At 44.7% G+C, this 6,753-nt stretch overlaps 1 long non-coding RNA gene across 1 annotated transcript in view; it reads right to left on the reverse strand.

The window, feature by feature from the left end:
* Positions 1–1,286, reverse strand: part of LOC137557829 (uncharacterized) — an 85,590-nt gene extending 84,304 nt beyond the window's left edge. The window contains exon 1 of the long non-coding RNA XR_011029628.1: positions 1,085–1,286. This is a non-coding gene — a long non-coding RNA (uncharacterized lncRNA). The remainder of the gene's footprint in view (positions 1–1,084) is intronic.
* Positions 1,287–6,753: the final 5,467 nt, after the last annotated feature.

Below are 6,753 nucleotides of genomic sequence, written 5' to 3' on the forward strand. Positions count from 1 at the left end.
GAGGCCTTAAACTCCCTGGCGGTCCAATAAATCCACCAGGGAGCAGTGCAGCACTTTTTTTTTTTTTTTTTTTTTAAAGCATGTAGCTAGCCTACCGCTAGCTACATGCTTCCCCCTTGCCTTCGCTATACCTCCCACCCCTCCGATCGCCGCCGGCACTTTTACCCTGCAGGGAATCCCGTTCTGAACGGGATTCCCTGTATGGGCTTCCCCGTCGCCGTGGCGACGATCGCAATGACGTCACCGACGTCATCGACGTCGTGACGTCCGCGGGTGTTACGATCTACCCCTCAGCGCTGCCTGCCACTGATTGGCCAGGCAGCGTAAGGGGTCTGGGGGGGGCGGTGCGGTGCGGCGGATAGCGGCTAATCAGCGGCAATCGTTATGCACACGCAGCTAGCAAAGTGCTAGCTGCGTGTAGCAAAAAACAAATTATGTAAATTGGCCCAGCAGGGCCTGAGCGGCACCCTCCGGCGGCTTACCCCGTGTCACACACGGGGTTACCGCCAAGGAGGTTAAAGCTGCAGTGGCCCAATTTGATAAAAATGGCCTGGTCTTTAGGGGGGTTTAACACTGGGGTCCTCAAGTGGTTAAAAGAACACATAAAGGTGCCTACAAATGCACTATTAGTGTCACCCACCAGGAGACCCCGACTGACGCAACTGAACCAGTTACCGGGGCTGATTGCGGCTGAACGGCAGACCGCAGGAGGACAACGAGGGACTCACATGTGCTTATGAGGCTGGAGGAAGCCCCAGGTAAGTATTAAATCTTTCTACTGTGATATTCTGGGGGGTTTAGCTCATTAGTAGAGTAGGTCAGCAGCATCAAGGATCACAACAAACCAGATAGTGAGTCTTCTTAGGGTAACAATAAAACAATCCAGCTTTATTGACAGTCACAACAATGTCCAGAAACAGCCACAAAAAATACACCACTCTTGGTATTCAGTGATCACACTGTAGGCACATCACAAAATATACAACCTTCTGAGTCTGTACTAATTCTTTCTTGCCTTCTGCAGCCACACTGGCTTGTGAGTAACACCCTGCCAAGGGCATAATGGCAGTCCTGGGCCACTCACCTTTTCCAGACTTCTCCAGGTTTACCAGTACAGGAATCCATCTCCCTCCAGCACTTCCGCACCAGCAGCTTCCCTGCTGCTACCGGCCTGACAGCCCTCTCGGCTGCACAGCCTTTCCGGAGCCTTCTTACTCCACATACAGCCCTCTGCATACTGGGTGATGCAGGCAGCTACTTAACCAATTCATGCAAATTACACAGGTGAGTTTATTAACCCCTCTCTGGCAGACTCAGGCCTGGACCTGGAGGAGTGGCGTGTAAGGCCCACCCTTCTCCCAATATACGCCAGCCCTGGATCCCAAACTAATTTGCAGGATAATGTTGTTGCTAAATTGCAACAACAGTCATTATCCAGGACTTTTCCAACCAAAACCAGACCAGAAACAAGCAGACATCTGCTCTGACCATCACACTATATTACCGTCTCTGGTTTACTTTAAAGTGTTATTTAAGTCAAATAATTGTTTTTTTTTTTGTGTGCCATATGTAGAGAATGCAGAGGAGACACCTACCGCTGTGTGTGCTCTCTGCAATTCTCCTCCTGTGACCCGCATTTTTAGCCACTATTTCTGTCAGTCGCCGGCTGACCCGGAAGCAAAGTAGCTCTCACTGTGCATGCTCCCTTGGGAACAGTGCTCTCCCAGACATGGCCCTTGCACTGCGGCAGGAAAGGACAGTGCAGTACCAACTCCAGAGCAGCGATGTCTTGGTGAAAATGCTTTACCATATGATAGCTACAAGGTGAATATTTTATTTTGAAATATAAATTTGACTTTAGATATCCATTAAAGGGGCACAACGGTGAAAAATATGTTATTCTGACTACCCTGCTAACATGTAGATACTAGGGAAGACATCAGTTTTCAAGCTGAATTCAGACAGATTGCCATATACCGTACAACTTTGTGTGATCGAAAGCTAGCCACACACTAATAGATTGCTACCGGATATGGCAAATTTCTTTGATTATTATTATTATTTATTGTATTTATAAAGCACCAACATATTACGCTGCGCTGAACAATATATAGGGATACATACATTGTAACAAGGGGTGACAGACAGAGTCGTAGCAAACGGCAACAAAGCACAAGGATAACCATGGAAACAGAGTGTATACACTCACCTAAAGGATTATTAGGAACACCATACTAATACGGTGTTTGACCACCTTTCGCCTTCAGAACTGCCTTAATTCTATGTGGCTTTGATTCAACACGGTGCTGAAAGCATTCTTTGAAAATGTTGGCCCATATTGATAGGATAGCATCTTGCAGTTGATGGAGATTTGTGGGATGCACATCCAGGGCAAGAAGTTCCCGTTCCATCACATCCCAAAGATGCTCTTTTGGGTTGACATCTGGTGACTGTGGGGGCCATTTTAGTACAGTGAACTCATTGTCATGTTAAAGAAACCAATTTGAAATGATTCGAGCTTTGTAACATGGTGCATTATCCTGCTGGAAGTAGCCATTAGAGAATGGGTACGTGGAGGTCATGAAGGGATGGACATGGTCAGAAACAATGCTCAGGTAGCCCATAGCATTTAAACGATGCCCAATTGGCACTAAGGGGCCTAAAGTGTGCCAATAAAACATCCCCCACACCATTACACCACCACCACTAGCCTGCACAGTGGTAACAAGGCATGATGGATCCATGTTCTCAATCTGTTTACGCCAAATTCTGATTCTATTGAGACTCATCAGATCAGGCAACATTTTTTCAGTCTTCAACTGTCCGATTTTGGTGAGCTTGTGCAAATTGTAGCGTCTTTTTCCTATTTGTAGTGGAGATGAGTGGTACCCGGTGGGGTCTTTTGCTGTTGTAGCCCATCCGCCTCAAGGTTGTGCGTGTTGTGGCTTCACAAATGCTTTGCTGCATACCTTGGTTGTAACGAGTGGTTATTTCAGTGAACGTTGCTCTTCTATCAGCTTGAATCATTCGGCCGATTCTCCTCTGACCTCTAGCATCAACAAGGCATTTTCACCCACAGGACTGCCGCATACTGGATGATTTTCCCTTTTCACACCATTCTTTGTAAACCCCATAGTTGTGCGTGAAAATCCCAGTAACTGTGCAGATTGTGAAATATTCAGACCGGCTCATCTGGCACCAACAACCATGCCACGCTCGAAATTGCTTAAATCACCTTTCTTTCCCATTCTGACATTCAGTTTGGAGTTCAGGAGATTGTCTTGACCAGGAGCACACCCCTAAATGCATTGAAGCAACTGCCATGTGATTGGTTGATTAGATAACTGCATTAATGAGAAATTGAACAGGTGTTCCTAATAATCCTTTAGGTGAGTGTATATATACATGATCATGCCATTTTACAAGGACCCAGCAAAGTCCAAGTTAGTCCATGAGAAGGGTGTCATTGCTGGGGTTGCAAGATCAAGAAGGACACATTAAGTGGTGGGGGGAGTACCCTGCCAAAGGCTTACAATCTAAAGGATAGGGGATCGACACATAAGGTAGGGCTGTGAAAAAGGTGCTTAGCTGAGAGAGGCTTCCCCCATCCCTGTAGCTGCAGGCAATCCAGCGCTTGCTCCCCCGAAGCGTCCTGCAATCCTGGCTCGACAAGCCTGACAAGGCTTGATATATTTACCTTCCCTGGCTCCAGCGGGGGCGCTGTTGCGGCTCTCAGCATGGAGATAGGCAGAAATAGCCGATCTCTGTCGGGTCCACTCTACTATATACTAATAAAAAGGATATATATAGCAAAAAACTGAAGAAACTTGAAGAGTTTATATGCAAAAATACAAAAGATTTTTATTGAAGACAACACTCGTGCAAAAATATTCATAAAAAGTATCCGTCAGGGAACATTTTCCATAGCAAAGAATGGCAAAAATGCATCAGTTGTTAACATCAAGATTAGTGCAGTTGTGCAAATTGAGGCGACAACGTCGACTTGTTTCGGGATAAACCCTTCATCAGGCCTCCACAAATAGAGACAAATCTGTATAGTTAACACATGTTCTTAATAAACATCTGGACAACATCAAGTCAGGTATAACCACTCATCCAATTTTCAAACACAGGAACCGCACAAGGCAGGAGCTGGAGAGGAATGGCCATTCCTCTCCAGCTCCTGCCTTGTGCGGTTCCTGTGTTTGAAAATTGGATGAGTGGTTATACCTGACTTGATGTTGTCCAGATGTTTATTAAGAACATGTGTTAACTATACAGATTTGTCTCTATTTGTGGAGGCCTGATGAAGGGTTTATCCCGAAACAAGTCGACGTTGTCGCCTCAATTTGCACAACTGCACTAATCTTGATGTTAACAACTGATGCATTTTTGCCATTCTTTGCTATGGAAAATGTTCCCTGACGGATACTTTTTATGAATATTTTTGCACGAGTGTTGTCTTCAATAAAAATCTTTTGTATTTTTGCATATAAACTCTTCAAGTTTCTTCAGTTTTTTGCTATATATATCCTTTTTATTAGTATAAAGTCTATGTAGGTGTTGTGGCACACCTGAGAGGATATTATCATCACTTCTTTTGTTTCCCTATATACGGAATAGGGTCCACTCTACTACTCAGGAGACTAGAGCCTGCGCAGTAGAGCGGACTGACAGCGATCGGCTATTTCCGCCTATCTCTGAGCAGAGAGCCGATACTGCGCCTGTGCTGGAGTCGGGAGGGTAAATATTTACATCCCTGCTGTTCGGAGGGGTACAGCAAGACCTCCCTGGGACACAGGAGGATGGGGGAAGCCTCAATAGGATCCGGAGGCTTCCCCTATCCGAGATAAGTACCCCCCAGGGGAGCTTTTTTTAGTTACAGGTTTTCTTTAAAGTGTGGTAGATGGGGGGTAGATCATTTTAAAATAAATGTGTTTTGAGGGCTTGCTTGAAGTTGTTGAAGGAAAGCGCAAATCTGAGGAGGGGTGGGAGGGAGGTCCATAGAGTGGGCTGGCTCTTGAGACGTCCTGTAGGCATGCATGCATGCGAGTAAGAAATGCGTGTGGCGATCAGGTGAGGACCAGAGGGGGAGGTCAGGTGAGGACCATTGGAGGACCAGAGGGGGCGGGCCGCTATATCTGTTGATGAGCTCAGAAATGTAGATTGGGCAGGCCTTGTGCACAGATTTGCAGGTAAGGCACAGAATCTTAAAACTGATCCTGAATCAGAAAGGGAGCCAGTGTAGGGCTTCGCATAGGAGAGAAGTGGAAGCAAAGCAGTGGGAAGAATGGATGAGTCTAGCTGTTGCATTCATGACTGATTGAAGGGGTGCAATGCATTTTAAGGTGAGGCCAGACAGTAGGACATTGCAATAGTCAAGGGGAGATGATTAGGACATGAATGAGAAGCTTCGTAGTGTCTGGGGTCAGAAAGGGTAACATTTTGGATGTGGGGCCTGAAGGAGAGAGCTGAGTCTAGGGTAACGCCCAGGCAGCAGGCCTGGGAGGTAGGGTGGTGTCGATTGTGACGTGAATATCTGGGAGGGGTGGTACAGCACGGGGCGAGAAAATGAGGAGCTCAGTTTTATCCAAGATCAGATCCAGAATCTGATCAGAGATCAGAGAGAGATTGATACCACACACACCCCACTTCAATTTTCAACCGTGCAACACTATGGTCTGTTCATCTCCTGCTGCTCCAGCTCAGCCCCTGATCAACTGAGATTTTCCATCCAGCCCGATCTATAGGTTCGATCAATTTTTGGTCAAAATAAATCAAAATTACAATCAGACTTAGAATGGGCAATCAGATTGTATGGTGTGTGGTCAACCTAAAGTCCATATCTAGTTCGACTGCACATCATTATTTGCTACATCAGCTGAAGGTCTTGTAAAGACAAATTTAGACAACAAATAAATATACTGTAAATATCAATCTGTATCTGTTTTATGTAACATATAACACAAATTAGATTAAACTGGAACAGCCATACAGTGTACAGCTCATAAAACAAACAGAAGGGTGAAAACTTGCACCATTTTATCGCTCTGAAAGGAGTAACCAAGGAAACCATTTGCTCAGCAGCATTACATTCTGTGCTGTACAGAAGGAGCTGCACAAGTAATAATCTTCTGTCAGGACTTCCATTTGTCAGGCAGGTCAAGCAGACTTCAGCTCTCTCCCCAACATCATATGCTAAAAACAACAAGAAGAAGGGAATGTTTCACATACTGAACCAATATCCAGAAAGAGTAGAAAAGGTAAACAGGAGCAAGCTAAGTGTTTGTGAAACATAGAAAACTGCTTTGTTTTCTTTTGCAGTATTTTGGGTCAATACCAGTTGCCTGACGTCTTGCTGATCTCTTTGGCTGCAGTAGTGTCTGAATCACACATCTGAAACAAACATGAAGTTAATTTAGGCAGACAATTTTCATTGTTTAAAAGGAAAAAAAAATATGGCAGCCTATGGGGCCGGTTTGTGCTCCAAACTCCAAAGTTTTTTTTAATCCTACCCTTCTCGTTAAAGGATTTAAAGTGACACTGAAGTGAAAAAAACCTTATGCTGTAATGATTTGTATGTGTAGTACTGATAATTAATAGAACAATTGACACATATATTTAGATACATAGCTTTTTTTTATAACATTGCATAATTCTCTAATATTTGAAATTACAAGCAACACTCTGTATTTTAAACTATTGTCAAATACAAGCAGAGCTAATTACCCTTTTAACTTCCCTGCAGTAAAA

Source organism: Hyperolius riggenbachi, chromosome 1 (assembly GCF_040937935.1).
Source record: "Hyperolius riggenbachi isolate aHypRig1 chromosome 1, aHypRig1.pri, whole genome shotgun sequence".
Taxonomy (NCBI): domain Eukaryota; kingdom Metazoa; phylum Chordata; class Amphibia; order Anura; family Hyperoliidae; genus Hyperolius; species Hyperolius riggenbachi.